This window comes from Phocoena sinus, chromosome 1 (assembly GCF_008692025.1).
Source record: "Phocoena sinus isolate mPhoSin1 chromosome 1, mPhoSin1.pri, whole genome shotgun sequence".
In the NCBI taxonomy this organism is placed as follows: domain Eukaryota; kingdom Metazoa; phylum Chordata; class Mammalia; order Artiodactyla; family Phocoenidae; genus Phocoena; species Phocoena sinus.
In genome coordinates, this window is record NC_045763.1 from 101101322 (window position 1) to 101122180 (window position 20859).

A 20859-nucleotide genomic window follows, 5' to 3' on the forward strand; every position below is an offset into this window, starting at 1 on the left:
CCTGGTCTGGGAAGATCCCACATGCCGTGGAGCAACTAAGCCCGAGCGCCACAACTACTGAGCCTGAGCTCTAGAGCCCGCGAGCTACAACTACTGCAGCCCCCCCACACACTATAGGGCCTGTATACTGCAACTACTGAGCCTGCATGCTGCAACTACTGAAGCCTGCACACCTAGAGCCCGTGCTCCGCAACAAGAAAAGCCACTGCAATGAGAAACCTGCGCACCACAACGAAGAGTAGCCCCTGCTCACCACAACTAGAGAAAGCCCGCGCGCAGCAATGAAGACCCAATGCAGCCAAAAATAAATTTTAAAAATGGTCAATTTTATGTTAGGTGAATTTCGTCTCAATTTTTTTAAAATTGTTTATTTATTTATTTATCTATGGTTGCGTTGGTTCTTTGTTGCTGCCTGCGGGCTTTCTCTAGTTGTGGCGAGCGGGGGCTACTCTTTGTTGTGGTGTGCGGGTTTCTCATTGCAGTGGCTTCTCTTGTTGCGGACATGAGCTCTAGGCACACAGGCTTCAGTAACTGTGGCACGTGGGCTCAGTAGTTGTGGCTCGCAGGCTCTAGAGCACAGGCTCAGTAGCTGTGGCGCACGGGCTTAGTTGCTCCGCGGCATGTAGGATCTTCCCAGATCAGGGCTTGAACCTGTGTCACCTGCATTGGCAGGCGGATTCTTTTTTTTTTTTAACATCTTTATTGGAGTATAATTACTTTACAATGGTGTGTTTGTTAGTTTCTGCTTTATAACAAAGTGAATCAGCTATACATATACATATATCCCCATATCTCCTCCCTCTTGCGTCTCCCTCCCACCCTCCCTATCCCACCCCTCTAGGTGGTCACAAAGCACCAAGCTGATCTTCCTGTGCTATGGGGCTGCTTCCCACTAGCTATCTATTTTACATTTGGTAGTGTATATATGCCCATGCCACTCTCTCACTTTGTCTCAGCTTACCCTTCCCACTCCCCGTGTCCCCAAGTCCATTCTCTACATTTGCATCTTTATTCCTGTCCTGCCCCTGGGTTTTTCAGAACCTTTTTTTTTTTTCAGATTCCATAAATATGTGTTAGCATACAGTATTTATTTTTCTCTTTTTGACTTACTTCACTCTGTATGACAGTCTCTAGGTCCATCCACCTCACTACAAATAACTCAATTTCGTTTCTTTTTATGGCTGAGTAATAGTCCATTGTATATATGTGCCACATCTTCTTTATCCATTCATCCGATGATGGACAGTTAGGTTGTTTCCATCTCTGGACTATTGTAAATAGTGCTGCAGTGAACGTTGTGGTACATGACTCTTTCTGAATTATGGTTTTCTCAGGGTATATGCCCAGTAGTGGGATTGCTGAGTCATATGGTAGTTCTATTTGTAGTTTTTTTTTTTTTTTAAATTTATTTATTTTTGTGGTACGCGGGCCTCTCACTGCTGTGGCCTCTCCCGTTGCGGAGCACAGGCTCTGGACGCACAGGCTCAGCGGCCATGGCTCATGGGCCCAGCCGCTCCACGGCATGTGGGATCTTCCCGGACCGGGGCACGAACCCGTGTCCCCTGCATCGGCAGGCAGACTCTCAACCACTGCGCCACCAGGGAAGTCCCTATTTGTAGTTTTTTAAGGAACCTCCATACTGTTCTCTATAGTGGCTGAACCAATTCACATTCCCACCAGCAGTGCAAGAGTGTCCCCTTTTCTCCACACCCTCTCCAGCATTTATTGTTTCTAGATTTTTTGATGAAGGCCATTCTGACTGGTGTGAGGTGATACCTCATTGTAGTTTTGATTTGCATTTCTCTAATGATCATGATGTTGAGCATCCTTTCATGTGTTTGTTGGCCATCTGTATATCTTCTTTGGAGAAATGTCTATTGAGGTCTTCTGCCCATTTTGGGATTGGATTGTTTGTTTCTTTGTTATTGAGCTGCATGAGCTGCTTGTAAATTTTGGCGATTAATCCTCTGTCAGTTGCTTCATTTGCAAATATTTTCTCACATTCTGAGGGTTGTCTTTTCATCTTGTTTATGGTTTCCTTAGCTGTGCAAAAGATTTTAAGTTTCATTAGGTCCCATTTGTTTATTTTTGATTTTATTTCCATTTCTCTAGGAGGTGGGTCAAAAAGGATCTTGCTGTGATTCATGTCATAGAGTGTTCTGCCTATGTTTTCCTCTAAGAGTTTGATAGTTTCTGGCCTTACATTTAGGTCTTTAATCCATTTTGAGTTTATTTTTGTGTATGGTGTTAAGGAGCGTTCTAATTTCATTCTTTTACGTGTACCTGTCCAGTTTTCCCAGCGCCACTTATTGAAGAGGCTGTCTTTTCTCCACTGTATATTCTTGCCTCCTTTATCAAAGATAAGGTGACCATATGTGCGTGGGTTTATCTCTGGGCTTTCTATCCTGTTCCATTGATTTATATTTCTGTTTTTGTGCCAGTACCATACTGTCTTGATTACTGTAGCTTTGTAGTATAGTCCGGCAGGCCGATTCTTAACCACTGCGCCACCAAGGGAGGTCCCTCATCTTAATTTTTAAGAAATGTGCTCTAAAGAGACACAAAATGAGAAAGGAGGAACCCCATGTCCTTGGGAATCTTTGTCCATTGTCCCTGAAGAAAACAAGGTTAATGTTTGTAAAGGAAGGGGCATTTGGGGGCCTGAAATAGCTGGGTGAGTATCTCAGCCCTCTTGTTTTATTAGCAGACATCTGGTATTTTGAAGATTCTGTCATTCTCTGGATATTCTGGGTTAGGTCATGAGTCCAGTGAAGAACAATTGCACTGGAAATGAGTTTGCCTACCTGGTGAGAGCTGGGGACCCCAAAGGCTCATCTGCCCAAAACAGCAGTGTACAGGTGAAGGGGCATTAGATTTAAAAACCAACTCTGCCCACACTCACTGTGTGGCCTTGGGGAAGTTAAGGTAATTAACCTCTCTGAAATTCTGTTTCCTCACTAGCAAATTGGGGATCATAAAAACTACCTCAAATAGTAGGTAGTAGTTTTGGAAAAGATTAATACTCCATGCAGTGTGTCTTGCACAGAGGAGACACTAGTAAATGTCCCATCCTTTCCCATCTCCAAGCCCCCTCACCTTGCCCTCTGACTTGACTTGAACTTATCATTTAAACTTATCCTCTCATTTTACAGATGAGAAGCCAAGGCCCCCGAGAGGAAGGCATAGTCCTATTAATCTCCCTCTTAACCATCCCTCTAGTCAGTTCCTAGGAGGGAATGTGCTGGAAGTTGTCCACTCTCCACCCTCCTCCACCTCCTCCCTGAGCCCACTGCATGTTTTTGTATAGCCCATGAGCTATGAATGGTTCTTAACATTTTTTAAATGGTGAAAAATAAATCAAAAGGAGAATATTTTGTGACACATGAAAATTCAAATTTCAGGGTCTATAAATAAAGTTTTATTGGAACACAGCCATATTCATTCATTTATGTATTGCCTATGGCTACTTTCACAACTGTGGTGGAATTGAATAGTAACAACAGAGACCAATAGCTTGCAAAGTTTAAACTATTTACTCTCTGGCCCTTTACAGGAAAATCTGTGACCCCTGTACTAGATGCCATCTCTGGCCTTTCCCTCTTTACTCAACTCCTGGTTGCAGCTGAATCTCTTGATTGGGTAGATCCAATCTATTAAAGACTGAAAGATTTCATCCCCTTTTCTTTCTCTTCTCACCTAGACAAGTGAGTACCTATATCTACTCTTCAGACCTTGACTTGCCCTGGGAGGGCGCAAGGCCTAGCCTGGGGGAGGGACAATAACAGCATCCAGAGAATTTGAGAAGGCTCTTCTGGCAACAGATTTAAAGCCATATTCTCTGATGGGCTGTCTCTGTTTAACCCTTGTGTCTATCTCTCAATTGGTTCTGAACTCAAGAGGGAAGAGGGTATGATTCATTGACTCCCTAGAACCCTGCATTCCCCTTCTCCACAACCTTAGTCCCTTAGTTTGAACCCTCATCATCTCTCATATGGATCACTTAAACATCCTCCTACCTGGCTTCCCTGCCTCCAGCCTCACCTCCCTCCAATCCAGAATGGCCAATCTTTCTGAAACACAAATCTGATCTATTTCTTCTCTACTATGAAGATTGACTGCATTAATGGACCAATCTTTCATGCCTTTCTGTGCCACACCCTTGGGTAGTGCCTTTCCACATTGATTGTAGACTTAGGCACGTGACTTGCTTTGGCTAAGGAGATAATGACAAACTTGCCACAGCAGAGACGTCAAAAAGCTCTTGTATGTTTCCTCCTCTCTTGGACCCCTGCTAGCACCATAAGAACATGCCCACACAAGCCTGCTGAGGGAGGTGAGTGACACATGGAGAAAAACAAGTTGCCATGGTCAAGGCCATCCTACCTGCCAGCTGCCTACAAGTGCATGGCAAACACAGCCCAGAGCAGCAGAACTGCCTAGCCAACCAGTAGACTTGTGAAAAAAAAAAATCAAAAGTTGTTTTAAGTCTCTAAGCTTTGGGATGTTTTGTTATTCAGCATTAGCTAACTGTTACACCTATTTAAACTCTTCACTGCCTCAAACTGCCCACACAACAAAACCAAAATTCCTTAACTTAATAACATGTAAGGTTTTTTATCATCTTCGTGAACTCCATACATTTAGGCTAACCAGCCCACTCTGATGATATGCAGCTATTACTGTAAAAACTGGTTCCTGACACCCTTGTCTGGTTCACCAACTATTTTGCCTATTTTCACCAAAAATTTGTGCCTTGTATCTCTCTTTCCTGATAAGTTCCTGGTTTCCTTTGCTCTGGTTGCCCCTCAAACTGAATTGACCCTACTTCCCTCTTTGACTGTAACTTAATCTCACCCTTTAGATCAGTGTTTTCCAAACTTTGAGTCATGACTCATTGGGTCATGATTTAAGTTTAGAGAGAAGACTAGCATTTCTTTTTTAGCTGAAATAGAAAAAAAAAAAAAAGAACAGAATTAAATAGAAAATGTTAGAGTCGTGTATGAGAATACATTTTTAATGTGTATGTATTGATTTGCCATGTAAAATATATATCTTTCTGTGAAACACAGTCCAGAGTTTAAAACCACACCACTTTAGAACATATCTTCTTCTGGCTCCTCTGAGTAAATACTGCCCCAGATTCACCTGGTCCTCACACCCTACCCCAGGATGGGCCCTTGTAGGCAGCTCTCCCCCAGGACTTGTTCATTCCCATCTGACCTCATCAGCCTCTCCACTCACATGGCTCTCCACACCCCATCATGCCATCATCACCCTGAAGTACCAGCTCTGCCTTTGTAACTTGGATTTTCCTCCACCAGTAACAACCTTTCCTTCCTCATTTGTCTGGAGAATTCCTGTTTGTTAGGAGTGCTGTAAGTGCGTCCTCCATTATTTAATCTTCAATGTGCATATGGTTCAATGTGCTCAAATAACACAGTCTCTGGGAAGGCGCTCCTTCCCCTCCCCCTGCCTCCAATTCCATTCCCACTTACACACCAAAGTGTATGATACGTCAAAGCTTAAGAGCATTCTTTTTAAAACTTAACTTCTATTTCCCATGTTTTCCCTGGAAAATCATCTGTGTTCCTATGTGCTCCCATAGTCCCCGTGTATGCAGCTGTCATAACAATTCACAGTTACTGAATTCTAATTGTTGAGTCTGTGTGTGTATTTTCCACACAAGGTTGGGAGCTCCTTGAGATTAAGGCCTGAGTCTGTTTATCAGCAGTCCCTAGAGCAGGGCCAGGCACCAGTACAAGTTGAAATTGTCCCCTTGTGTATTTGGGACAGCACAGGTGACCTGAGGGTGTAAGATACAGGACCACTAGGTCTCAGAGGGAAGATGATGGGCAAGGAAACAGAGTGAAGAGGGCAAACTCCAGTGCTGGGGCTCCTACAGAGGGAAAATGTGAGCCGGCAACCAGGTCCGCGTAGCCTCCTTACGAATTTGACCAGCCCCAGTCTCCAACACTCGAAACAAAATGAAATCAAAAAGCCCAAACCCACACGATGTTAAGCAGGAAAACACTACACCCCCGCTCCTGGAGGTGCTGCAACGCAGGAGATGAATAGGGGAGCACACAAAGTAATCAGAGATAAGAAGAATCCCGTGAACAACACAAAAACCTCAGCGCGGGGCAAGGATGGGGCTGCTTACTGACTGTGAAGAGGGAGACAGATAAGAACCGAAGCTGAGACAGACATGAAGATGGGCGTGCAAGGATCCTCAACAAATCAGAAGAAAAATGTTTCTCATGGATTTTATAAAGGAACAGAAGTGAGCAGGGAAGTAAAGAGAGCTTCCGAGACACCAAGGGGAATAATTTAGTTTCACAAAAAGTACACCCTGTATAAAACTCAAATGAATTCTTTGCTCTATGTTGCGTCCGCACAGGTATTATTAGGGAATTTTTCCAGGTACTTCATGTCCCAGTTACCAGGTTTCCAATAAAGAGCTCTGTGGTGGCCATTGTTAATTAATTGCAGCTACAATGAATGGTTGCTGGGTACCAAATGGAAAAAGTTAGCACCTGAGGCTTTGACAATTTCACCCTAAGTTATACAAGTCACAAAAGGGAAATTAGGGCTTCCCTGGTGGCGCAGTGGTTGAGAGTCTGCCTGCCGATGCAGGGGACACGGGTTCGTGCCACGGTCCGGGAAGATCCCACATGCCATGGAGTGGCTGGGCCCGTGAGCCATGGCCACTGGGCCTGTATGTCTGGAACCTGTGCTCCGCAATGGGAGAGGCCACAACAGTGAGAGGCCCGTGTACCACAAAAAAAAAAAAAAAAAAAAGGAAATTAATTTACACTCGGGGGTTACAAACAGTTCTGGTACCTAGCACAGTGTCTGGCACACTTGGAGGAGGGAACAGCTGAAGAGGAGCCAATGAATCATTTCGTAGCTCTTTTACCCCTTCTAAAGCATCTGAACCATTTTGGTTTGTAAGAATAGCATTTCCAGAAATAGCCAGGATATCTTTAGAAGACTGTGCTAACCTGGCAATGAGGGGCAGAACGGGGAAAGTGAGGAGGGGGAGGAAGGATGAAGGGAGAGAAGTAGAAAAAGTTCATCTCCCTTTCAGGCCACATAAGCCAATTTCAAGGAGAAATTTTTCTGTGTGAATGTATAACACAGCCAACTCACTCAATCAGATTCAAAGGAAAATAAAGGAGGCAGGTGAAACCCAGAGCCAGGAAAAGCGGAAGTGAGTTTGGACTCAGAATTCACAATAAGTCTAAGAACATGAAATCACTGTCAGTTTCTTGTAGCAGAGCCAACTTCCTGCTTTTTTTAATGGCTTGTATCATCAACTTGGGAAATGTAGGGATTTGAACCAGATGATGAATCAATTACCTCAATGAGATAAAATGCCCAAATTCCACGAAGGCATCAGGAAACAGAAACAACAAAAAGACACTGTCGGGTGTCTTATGAAAAGCAGGTTGAGCAAATCACCTCATCTTAGTCTCCTGGTCCAAGCTCGGGGTTTGCAAGCTCTCCCCGCCCACCCAGCTCCCAGCGGTGCCCAACTGCAGGCTCCTGCTTAGGCCAAGACTGGCACCCCACTGCCCCCCAGGCCGTACTAATAAAAATAAGAAAAGATATAGTGGGGAGTGAAAGAGAGAGAAAAAGGGGTCACTCGGTAACCAGGGGTTAGACAAGGTAACCTAGGACAAGAAAGAGAAGGAAAGAATAAGACTAGTAAGAAGAAATTTGAGTGTAGAGAATTGGGCCTTCCACCAGCTGGGCTGCTGAAAGATAAATCTTCACCTTATGTGAGTCATTTGTTGACTACTTCCTTTAAAGGGGGTCCCTAATGTCCCCAGTCAGGCCCCAGGACAAAAAACTCTCAAGTAATTCAGGGAGCTGAAAAAAGAACATGAATACAGGGCGATAATTTTAGAATAAGAAAGCACCTACAGAGAGAGGAGGGATATTTAGATTCTGAGTCACAATGTTTATACCTTTAACACAGTTTGATATATAAAATTATGTAAGAGTTGTATACTATATATGAGTTATATTACTATATTAAGTGTATATACACATGTTCTGGTGTATACATGGCACTCCGCAGGCTATGCCTGGTCTCAATCCAGATAGCTAGCCATTTAGATTCCTACCTACAAGTTAAGCCCTTGCTCTCATAAATGTGACCGGCTCTGACCTCAGACAGCAGGCATTTCTGGAGCTACAACCCAGCCTCATGGAGCAAACCATCAGGTCATCTGACTACAAGTCCAGCCCTAGCCTTGTGTCCTCATTTGGATAAGGAGCTTTCTGTATTAATTAAAATACCCCATCATCTCCTTGTACCCCAGGATTGCTAATAGGTTTCTACCTCGGGAACCCTGTGCCTGAGATCTTGTTCAGATAAACTGACTGCTACTCCAGCTTTTCTAAGACTGGGCTCTAACAAGCCCCATTCACTCCATTCTGTCCCAACTCCAAACAGGCAGGGAGTGCAAGGCTTTCGAGTCCTCAGCAACATGGGACAGAACCAATAGGGAGGCAGAGCCCAACAGCAGCTGCCAGACACTCCAGCAGCAGGGGAGCAGGGGCCTGGACAGAGGAAGCAAAGGCTGAGTGTGGAGAGGGAAGCTGGGGGGCCCAGTCAGCATCTCAGGCCTTGTTTCAGTAGTCCCAGTGAATGCAGGGGGAGAGCAACATAGGGGCGTTTCGTAGGAGGTGACCATTCTTCACTCACATGCACCAGTGCCCCAGACAGCAGGCTGGGGTCTCAGAGACAAGACTGGACCCCAGAGAATGGGTCTGGCAAGAAGTCTACAAAACGTCCATCAGTGGGGTTGCTGGCTTAGGAAGAGGAGCTAAAATCCCAGGCCACACAATTGAGCACGGAGCAGATGTGTAGATCAGGATATGCCTCATGGAGAAGAAAGATACAAGACAGACCTGCAAGATAAGTCACGTGCAAGGGTCTCAGGCTTCTCCCTGCCTCCAATCTTGCCGTTTTCAGTCGGCCCTGCCTCTCACATTCAGATTGGATTTTCTAAAACCTAGCTTTCAGCAGGTCACTCCCCGTTTAGGCTCTTGGTCAAATGCTTTCTCATGAGCAGGTATTTGTGTCCTCAGCTGTCCAGCCCAGCAGCTGTTACAAATCCTGCAGGACCGGATAGTGTCGTGGCGCCGAAGCCAAGGTCAGGGGTGTGCCGCAGAGAGGTTTACGAGGTGAAAATTGAAAATAGTTATATTTGGTGCCTGGGAGGCTGTTGGAGACTTTTAAGTGAAGCATTTTTATTGCAGTTTTGAGAATGGATGACAGATTATGAGGCACTGCTGGAGAAAAAGAGAGTAGGAACTGGGTTTTGATCAGCTGAAGGGAAAAAGACTAATGCTTCGTGTTTGGTGAAGTTGCATGCGGTCAAGTTTCTTTTTCACACTATGATTTGTCTGCCCAATATTTATTCATTTATTCCACACATATTTGTTGAGTACCTACTATGTATAGGTGTTGTAGTAGAGAAGACACAGTGGTTATTAATATATACACGGTTCTGCCTTCAGATAATTACAAAGGAATGACGAGTGTGACAAGAGAGGAGGAACAGTGTGTTAACAGAAGCACAAGCAAAGGGCATCTAACCCTGATTTTGGGATCCCCTAGGTCTGAACTGCCGTTGTTCTCTCTAGCCAGATTGGTTTCCACCCATTTCCATGCACACGTCCTACATACTCCTGATGTCAGGTCTGGGATTATACTTTCACCCAGGCTACTCAGGGCCTATAAATACTTTCTGGCCTGTCTTCTATCTCACATTCCTCCTGAAGAGATTTCTAGTGAAGATGGCATCCAAGTTAACACTTTTAGATCCACACCCTGTCCCTGGGCTCCAAACACATGACAATGTAGATAAAAATATTTCAAAAGAAACCTAAACACAAATGGTCATGTTGAAAAACAAAACAAATCTTTTTTATGGACCAGAGACAAAAGAAAAACACAATACCATAAAGCAAGGCTGAAGCCATGGACTGCTAGTTGTGAAGGGAGGCACAGGCTGTGAAATGTTAGTATCTGTGTGGTAACAGGGACCAGACGTGTCCTATGAGAGGTGGGGAAGAGAGCCAGTTTCACTGAACGAAACCAGTACTTCTGTGGACCCCTCCACCTGTAAAAGGAAGATGAAAAAGATGCAATGGACTCTTGCCTGGAGCAGTGGAGTATATGAAGCTGAGTATCTTGAAAGGTTGGAAATAATGGATCTCACCTTGAAGCCAGAAAATGGGTCCAACAGCTAGCTCACTGGGTTGGTAACTAGATTTTTAAAAATTTCAATGGGACAGAAGCTTCTGAACAGGAAGGAAAGAAGGAAGGGAGGGAGGAAGAAAGAAAGGGGAAAGAATGGAGGGAAGAAAGAAGGAAAGGAGGGAGGAAGGAAAAAAGGCTGAGATCTACACTGAGACCTGGGGGTGGGGGCAGGATAAAGCAACCACAAAATTATCAGACCTCGGGGACTTCCCTGGTGGTCCAGTGGGTAAGACTCCATGCTACCAATGCAGGGGGCATGGGTTTGATCCCTGGTCGGGGAACTAGATCCCGCATGCAGCAACTAAGAGTTTGCATGCCGCAACTAAAGATCCCACATGCCGCAGCTAAGACCCAGCACAGCCAAAAAAAAAAAAGAAATTATCAGACTTGGGGAAAACAAAGAGAGAAAAACAGTAAAACCTCTTGCCCATGATGAGCCTTCAAATTCCAAAACACATGGAGAAAAACTAGACAAAAGATATAAATAACTGGGAGATATATTTACTCCAGATGAGATGAAAATGAGAGATTAATACGAAAATGTCTGAAACAGGTACGTTTAAGATCATCAAAGAGATAAAGGAAAGAATAGCACTCATAAAAAACAAGAACAATAAATTCTGAAGCAAAATAGTCAGATGAAACAAGAACAGGTGGATATAAAAAAAAAATGAATTGGAAATCCTGGGAATAGAAAAACACAATCATTGAAATTAAAATCAAAACGAATAGGTTAAACTCTAGACTGGACATATTTGAACAAATAATTAAAGAATTGGAAAATAGTATTGAGAAATCCACCCAGAAGGCAGCATTGAATGGTAAGAGATTAAAACTAAGAAATGTCAGCTAGAAAACAGAAAATAGATGGGACAGCTCCAACCTAATAGGAATTCCTGAAAAAGAGAACAAGAGCGGGGCTGATGAGATGTATTTATAGAGACTATGACTGATGATTTTCTGGATTTGAAGACAGACAAAAGTATACAACTAGTGCTGAACAGGGTACATTTGTTTGAAATGCCTTCCCTGTCCTGGTTCCCTCCTAGCTCCATGCCTAATCTCCTATTGCTTTCTTCCTTGCTCACTTTGCTTTAGCCATACTGGCCTCCTTGCTAATCCTTGGACAAAACAAAGCCACTCCTACCTTAGAGCCTCTGTGCTTGCTCTTTCTCTGTCTAAATGCTTTTCCCCAAGATAATCTGTATGGCTCATTCCCTCATTCTCTTTCTATTTCTTTTCAGATGTTACCTTATTGGTGAGACCCTACCTGATAGAAGCAAGTGAATGAATGAATGAATGAATAGGTGGGTGGATGAATACTATCCTTTCTCTACCTTGCCATCTTACCCACTCACACGTACGTGGTACTTAGTACAGTGTTGGGTACATGGATACACGTCCAAATAACATTTGGTTTCGATAAATTCCATGCAAAGCCTTGTCTATATCCTAAAAGCTGACATTATTATGTGTGCATATGAATTAATATTTAGTGACAGATATGATCAATCTATTTTCCCTAAAAGTTTATCACTATAATAGAGTAATTAAATCATGGTATTATAAAGTTTATGAGGGTTTAGAGCTCATTAGTTTCTTTTTTATTGAAGTATAGTTGATTTACAATATTGTGTTAGTTTCAGGTGTACAGCAAAGTGATTCAGTTATACATATACATATATATATATATTCCTTTTCAGATTCCATTCCATTATAGGTTATTACAAGATGTTGAATATAGTTCCCTGTGCTATACAGTAGGTCCTTGTTGTTTATCTATTTTACGTATAGTGGTATGTACCTCTTAATCCCAAACTCCTAATTTATCCCTCCCTCTTCTCACTTTGGTAACCATAAGTTTGTTTTCTATGTTTGTGGGTCTATTTCTGTTTTGTATATAAGTTCATTTGTATCATTTTTTAGATTCCACATATAAGCGATAATATATGATATTTGTCTTTCTCTGGCTTACTTCGCTTAGTATGATAATCTCTAGGTCCATCCCTGTTGCTGCAAATGGCATTATTTCATTTTTTATGGCTGAGTAGTATTCCATTGTATATATGTGTCATATCTTTATCCATTCATCTGTCGATGGACATTTAGGTTGCTTCCATGTCTTGGCTATTGTAAATAGTGCTGCTATGAACATTGAAGAGCTCATTAATTTCAACTTCCACATTTTACATGTGAAAATTGAGGCCAAGAGAGGTGAAATAGACATACAGGCAAGCAGTTTAACAGACCCAGGGCTAAAAATCAGCCTCTTAACTGAGTCCAGTGTCCATTTTATCACACGTTGTCGTCATTCTACTTGCATTCAGAGAAATTGGGTCATAAATAATCCTATTTCCCCAATGAACATCTTAACCTCTATGTACACATGCATTGTTTCTAGGTAACAATAGATTATCCCTACTTGCTTTGGAGAAGTTGGGGCTTTCAGGTGCCACTTCATTAAAAATGTAATTTTAACGTGTTTTTATTTCTACAGCTTCTTGTCATTAAGAGACTGTAATTAAAATAATTAGAAGAAGAATCTTGCCTGTTAATCAGTCTACATTTCAATAAAACATTTAAAAATTCACAGTCCAAAGCTGTTTCCTTATTATTTAAGCATGAGTTCTATTATATAAACTGTCACCACAGCACTGTCAACCTGTTATATATAGAAAAAAATCTGTTAGCTTTTCCTTGGTAAACCGATGTCACTCTATGCTGAAATTATTGAAGAAATTACAGGGAGATGGACAATGGGTAGGTTTGCATCCCCCCCAGGGTAACTGGGCTCTGGAAGATTTCTAAAGCCTCTTTTGGATGCAGTGCACGTCAAGCTAGTTGAGAAGGAACACAGCTTTGCAGCAGCAGTGAGAATTCATAGTGCTAAATTTTGAGTGTCATGCATACATATATATACACACAGACATATGCATGTGGTAATAGTGATGAAAAGATTTTTTTTTAAAGCTGCTATAATTCAAGCAGGCTACGTTCCAATGGTACAATGGGGTTTGAGACACTAAAAAGCAATGAATTATAACTTCTATAACCGATTTCTCATTGTAAGTATTATGTTCTCTGTTTTCTGTAAGCCTTCACCTTTAGGCTTCCAGAAGCCTTGTGCTAGAGCGATTCTGTAGGACTTCTCTGCTTGCCTTTCCCATAGAGATAACCTCTGCTAACCTAGGAGGGTCTGGACTGAAAGGCTACTAGGACTAACACACAGTGTTTAGAACTAAGGCCATATATTTATTTCATGACCCTGCTAACCCCACTAAATGCACACTTCCCAGGGGTGCTGGAAGTAATGAGTTTATTTCCAGAAACAAGGCGGTAATGCAACTAATAAGAATTAAGGCCCAAGTCTTAAGAAATAATACTATTTTTAACAAGCAGCATGAGATAAACATCCCAGTTGGGATTTAAATATATATTTTTAAAATTATAAGCCTTTCTCTGATCCTGGACAAGGAGCTTTATGACAAGTTGGTGGAGTTGGTAGAAATATAAAGGAAAAGACAGAACACTTGACATAACTCCCTGTAGTTGATAGACTCTAAGAGGCATCCCCCACCTCCTATCATCCACGTCCTGTGTAATCCCCTCCCCTGGAGTTTGAGCAGGGTCTGTGGCTTGCTTCTAAGCAATGGAATATGGCAAAGGTGGTGGAACGTCGCCATCATGATTATGTTACATACCATCGTAACTTCCATCTTGCCAGCAAACTCTCCCTGTTGACTCTCTCCCTCGATGGCTTCAATCAAGTCAGCTGACACATGGAGAGGCCCACGTAGCAAAGAACTAAGGGCAGACTCTGGTTGACAGAGGTCCTCAGGAATTGAGCCCATCAGTCCAACAACCTGCCAGGACCTGAGTGCTGCCAACAAGCACGTGAGCTCAGAAGAAGATCCCTCCCCAGTCAAGCCCCAGAAGAGACCCCAACCCAACCCTGGATAACACCTTGACTGCAATCTTTGAGAGACTTTAAAGTGGAGGACCAGCTAAGTCATGCCCAGATTCCTGACTCACAGGTAACGTGTGTGTTGCTTTAAGCCACTAAGTGCGTGGTAATATGTTATATAGCAATAGATAACTATTACAGTCCTCAATGATAAAACGTGTGGAGGGTGTCACATTCCAAAGAAAGAAGGAGAAGATGTAGGAAGTTGAAAAGAACATGGGCTTAGATAAGAGACAGCCCTGGGTTTGAGTCCCTGCTGTGCCACTTAGCGTCTGTGTGACCTGGGGTTAATTCCATATCTTCTCCAACCTCAGTTTCTACATCTCTAGTATGAAGATAATATTTTCCACTTCATGGGGCTGTTTGCAGGAGTAAACCAGATATAGTATTTAGTAGATCTAGTAAACCAGATAAATAGTATATGTGGCAGGTAGGAAATGTTTAATAAATGCTATCCATCGCCATGGACCTCACCTATGGGAATAGTTGCGCCTTTCACTCAGGGGCCCTTTAGCATGATCCAGTGAGCCAGGTTGATTTTGCTAGCTTTTTTGTTCCCTCCAGTCAGGACTTTATGTTTCAGGGAGACTGAGTGACCTTCCATTCAGTCCTGAAAAGGTTTTACTCTCATGAGTATTGTATATAAATATTCTCTTCTCTGTATGTGACTTGACTATCTAATTCCTTTTTGTCTGAAGCAAACTAGGGGGATGTGGGAGTGAGGAGGTATTAAGAATCCTTTTTCAAATAAGGAACCAGATGACATCCCCTCAGTGACATGAATACCTGACCTGAGCCTTAGTACATGAGGCAGCTGTGCATGAGGGAGAGACTTCATTAGCTGGCTGACAGCACGGGGCTGTCAGTCACAAATTTCCAGCAACATTTTGCTTTCTACGTTGGCATTAACGTATTAGAAAATGTGAAATGTTTATCCTCCACTTAAATGGCATGAGTAAATGCAATAGTAAAACACTTCAGTCTGTAATGTAAAAGTTGCTTAGACTCTGACTATACTTATCACTTAAAAAGAAACTATAATTTTGTTTGCGTGCCCTGCCTTTGCGATTCAAAATCAGCGGAGCTTTATATTTAAAAGTAGTCAATTTTGGAAACCCAGATCTGTTCTGCAATCGTGTGCTGGATGTCTGCACGACAGGAGGGCTATGTTGACCCTTTCTCAAGGAGAACCAACCTTTCCTTCATTGAGAATTATACGAAGATACTACTTTCCATCCTTCTCTCCTCTACCCCCAAACTTGCCTTTCCATTTTTTACGACAACAAAACTAAGACATATTCTTGTCATCACTTTGTGTATAGATTGATTGATCCAAAGAACTGGGTTCAAATCTTGCCTCTGCTGCTTAGTAGTTTTGTGCCCTTGGGCAAATCATTTCATCTCTCAAGTTCTTGGTTTTCTCATATTTATAGTAAAGCAAAGAGAATAATAACAAATAACAATATCAAAGGATGGATACAAAGATGCAGTGAGATAAGATATGTGAAAAGGCCAAACTCATTAATTTTTTTCTCCACATAGGTATTAAGGTACAGAATCAGTTTCAGGGAGAAAATTTTAATGCTTCTCTTTTTCTGTATATGCTAAATTTTCCTCATGTCTGAGCAGTGAGCTCTCTAGTACAATGTTTAGAGATGTCTACTCTGTCCTAAGGCACACTGTCAGTCAAAAGATTTGTTTATGATTCCTTTTAATGGAAATAACTATACCTAATTTTTAATCGAGCGCTTGCTCTTGGCAAGTGCTTCACATGTATCAATTCACTCAATCCACAGGAACGCCATGAAGAAACTGAAGCCCAGAGAGGTTAAATAACTTGCTGAGGGCTGTGCAGTTTGATGGAGTTAGGAGTCAAGCCCAGTTATCTGAACTTGGAGTCCACATCACAGTGCGCACTCAGCACTGCCATGTACCTCGTGCAAGTGTTTATTTCTTGGGTACAAATCCTCTAAACCAGCAGAACCAAGGAAACGGGGAGCACAAAGTTTTGTAAGTGGGTGATTAGGTGCAGCTGGGGACAGTGGTACAGATACGTGTTTGCCTTGCTTCCCGGAGACCTGATTTCTGACTTTAGGGGAAAGACCCCCATGTATGAGTCCTTGGTTGGCACATAGAGCAAGAAAGGATTTGCGGTAAACCTGATGCCGAGTTCTTGATCTTGCAGCCTAACTGAAACCTTCAGGGGTGAGTGGGTTCTCAGTAGAAAGTGGTAACCGTAACTCGCACTTATTATAAATATATTCCTATGAGAAATACATCACCAATTATAAAAGAAACCGTTTCAATGGCACTGCTGCTGAATAGCTTTACCTCCACCAGCTTCTGAAAAATTACATAAACAATTTGAGCAGCATTATAAATAAGCAGCTTTATACAGTTTTATTTTCTTATTTTCCTTTAGAATCACTGTGATCCATGAGCCTTCCAAAGCCTATCCTAGCCAAAGCATCAGTAATAAATCATAAATATTTATAGCATTTAATCATGAGGCAGCCAAAGAACTAAAGTGTTATATTATTCAGCAACTCATTAAGCACTCAGCATGCTTATAATCCAGTGGTGGCTCTGTGAGTGGTTTATTCTGTCACCAGTTGTCTTCCTTCTCTTCTACAGAAAAAAAAAGTCATTAATGCTCACATACGCATAAGTTGTAGCAGGTGTGGACCAAAGTCAATTAGACAATACCATCCCTGATGTCCTAGAAATGGACAATTTAACAGAACAACAAAATGTATCCTCTTGCCATGCCATTACAGAGGAAAGAAGGGAAAGACAGGAGGAGGGGTTGGGGGTGGAAGGGAGGAATATAAACAATCACCAAACACTCCTGTGAGCTAGGCAATAATAGTTGGAACATCACATTTACATTATTAATGACTCTATTTCATTTGCATTCCTGTATTCCCTTTGTTTTGTTATCTCTGAAGGGAAAATATCAGACATGTTATTCAGCACACTGGAAGAACTAACAATAAGATCCATTCAAATGTGGAGAGGGAGCTCCTTAGGAGATAGGAGTCCCATCTTGAGCGCAATGTTCCAGCAGAGGTGGGATGCCTCTTTGTCAAGTGTTTTGAAGAGGGGATTTCCTATCAGAAAAAAATGACCAGCATCACTTCTTTTTTTTTTTTTTTCTTTTTTGTGGTACGCGGGCCTCTCACTGTTGTGGCCTCTCCCGCTGCGGAGCGCGGGCTCCGGACGCGCAGGCTCAGCGGCCATGGCTCACGAGCCCAGCCGCTCTGCAGCATGTGGGATCTTCCCGGACCGGGGCACGAACCCACGTCCCCTGCATCGGCAGGCGGACTCTCAACCACTGCACCACCAGGGAAGCCCCAGCATCACTTCTTCAACAAAGATGCAAACCTCCCTTCCTTCTCTACAATTGAGGTTTGAAGGCTAGAATGCCCACTTTCCCAGACTCAGTTGAAGATAGGAGTAGCCACATGATCCAGTTCTGGACAATGAGGTGTTTGTAGAAGTCTCTGGGATGGGGGATGGGGTGGGAGAGGCTTTTGAGAAAAGGTTTTGAAAGAGACGGACTCATTGGACCCCTCGTACACTGCTGGTGGGACTGTGAAATGGTGTGACCATTCTGGAAAACAGTTTGGCAGCTCCTCAGAAAGCTAAATCATTGAGTTATCATATGTTCACATAAAAACTTGTATGCAAGTATTCAGCGTAACAGACCTTGTTAGTCCTGTTAGCTCCTTTTTAGTGTTTGCTGAAGATGGTGGTATATAGACTGGATTAGCAAGGGTTGGTGAGGTTTATCCATTATAGAACAGGCTCCTCTAGAGGGGTGTGAAGCACCGCCAAGTCCTCTGAGTTTTAAGCTGTTGCTAGTAGTACTCTGACGAATAGTCTAGTTGCTGTGATTATTTGGGTTTAGGGCTAAGCATAGTGGGGTACCTAATCCCAGTTTGGGTCTTAGCTGTCGCGTGATCAGGATATGTTAAAGTCACTTTCACAGTTTATTTTTACTGTAATTATGGCTTTTTACAGCTTAATTAAGGTTTAACTTTATCTCGTATAATTCTTTAACACGCTTTACGCCATAATTCTATTAATTCGGGTCAATCTATGGCTGCTGGTGGCTGGCACGAAATTTACCAACCCTGATTAATATGGCTTAGTCAAACTTTCATTTATGGCTTAATTCTCATCACTGCCGTGTCGCACGGGGACGTGGTTGAGCAAGGTGCTGTGAGCTGCGGGTGTGGCGTGCTTGATACCTGCTCCTTTTAATCTCAGTGATTTAGAGGGCATTCTCACCAGAGTGCAGATACTTGCCTGTGTAATTCTGTTAAAAACTAATAGAAAGTCTGGGACCAAACCTTTATGTTCATGGGGCCAGTGAGCCCATCTAGACATTTTAAGAAGTGTTCAAGCTACATTAACGTGCTATATATAGGGGGTGTTTTTATGGTTGTGTTGTGTGGTTTATGTCAGATTTAGTATTAAATTTGTGATAAAATGGTTGGTGAATCTAGGGGGATGCCTGTCTGTATGGGCAGTGAATATCTAAGTAGCTCATTGGTATGACGGGAGTGTTAAGGTTAATTTATTCTGATAGGTAAATAGTTTAAACCGGGGGCGGGGGGGGGGGGGGAAGAGTGGAGTGCTATGTCCTGCGACCACTGACTGGATCGCACAATGCAGATTGCTCGTGCCAGTAAATACTTCCAATCAAGTCCAGCTACAAATTGCTTGACTGTGTTACGACCTTTTAAGGTCATAGCTGAGTCCAAGCATCCCCCGCCAAAATTTAAAAATACCAAATGCATGAAACCACAGTTATGTGTGAGCATTGGCTAATTAGTCATCAGTCCATCGAGATGTCTTATTTAAGGGGAAAAGAGTGGGCGATTTTAGGTGAGATGGCCCTGAAGTAAGAACCAGATTGTCTGATAAAGTCCATTGATAGGAACCCCCAAGGTATGGGCCCGGAGCGAGGAGGGGGACACCTGCCGAGCAGGCTGATGGTTTCACGCGGCCTGGTGACCAAGCTTGTGGTGTAATGTGTGGGATTATAAGTACCTTGGCTAAGGATTGATTTAACCTAACGTATTATGTACAACCAATAAATTGTATGTATTAGGCAATATCGATGGTTTAGCGTACATGTTTACTAGGCATGTGGTAAATAATGTAATGCACGATTATCCATACAGTGTATACACGTACGTATGGAACGCATGTACTTATTGATGTGGTAGTGCAAACATGCACGATGTACATAACATGTATGTGATAAAATGGGTTGTTTTAGTACTGACATAGTACTATAATTTTATGAATGTCTTATCACTTATTCCAGAGAATAGTTTATATAGAATTTCAGCTTTGGGTGCTGGTGGTGAAGTTTAGGGCTTCTTTCTTGAGTCTTAGGGAGGCGTGTCGTTCTCCTTTTCTGGTTTACAAGACCAGGATATTGTGTTATACTACAAAGACTCTTCGTTTTAGAAATTTGTTTTTGATGATACTAGTTACTGGTATTAGCACTAGGATTAAAAGAAAATATAAAACAGATGCAAGTTGTCTGATAACGATGTATGGGTGTTCTACGGGTTGTCCTCCAATTCATGTTAGTGTTAGTAACTCTTCTACTAACATTCAAAATAGGAGTTGGCTGAAGGGTTGGAATATCATGCTTCGCTGTCTGGATGTGTGGAGTATTGGAATAAATGCCAAGATCGAGAGTAATAGGGCTAAGACTCCTCCTAGTTTGTTGGGGATTGATCGTAGGATTGCATAGGCGAATAGAAAGTATCATTCTGGCTTGATATGGGGCGGTGTATTGAGTGGGTTTGCTGGGGCGTAGTTGTCGGGGTCTCCTAGCAGGTCGGGTGAGAATAGGGCTAGTATTCGTGAGGCTAGAATTAGTAGTAGGGTGCCTAGGATATCTTTGATTTTGTAATAGGGATGGAACGGGATTTTGTCTGTGTTGGATGGGATTCCTGTGGGGTTGTTGGATCCTGTTTCATGAAGGAAGAGTAGGTGGATGGCTGCTAGCGCTATGATGATGAAAGGGAGAATGAAGTGGAAGGCAAAGAATTGCTTTATCTACAGAAAAGCCTCCTCACATTCATTCGACAAGGGTGCCGACAAATGTGTTGTTGATGATCTTCATCAGCGGGTGGTTTTTTTTGGATGTTGGTCATTGGTGTTCTTATAGTTGAACGACGACGATGATTTTTCATGTCATCGGTCATGGTTGGAGTCCATGTGAGAATAATGATGACATACATTGTATTTATTTTAAGTATTATTTTTGTGATTACGTTTGTGGGAGTTTCTTCAAAACCTTCACCTATTTATGGAGTTTAGGGTTGATTGTGAGTGGTGGTGTTGGATGTGGGATTGTGTTGAATTTTGGTGGTTCATTTTTCGGTCTGATAGTGTTTTTGATTTATTTAGGGGGAATGTTAGTCGTGTTTGGTTATACAACGGCTATAGCCACTGAGCAGTATCCTGAGGTTTGGGTTTCTAATAAGGTTGTTTTGGGGGTGTTTCTTTTAGGGTTAATAGTAGAGTTTTAAATGGTATTTTATATTTTGAAGGATGAGGAGGTGGAAATTGTGTTTAAGTTCAAGGGGTT

The 20859-nt window shown here is 42.5% G+C and overlaps 1 pseudogene; it reads right to left on the minus strand.

Moving 5' to 3' along the window:
* Positions 1-19697: 19697 nt before the first annotated feature.
* LOC116761413 lies at positions 19698-20391 on the minus strand (annotated as a pseudogene).
* Between the last annotated feature and the right edge of the window lie 468 nt (positions 20392-20859).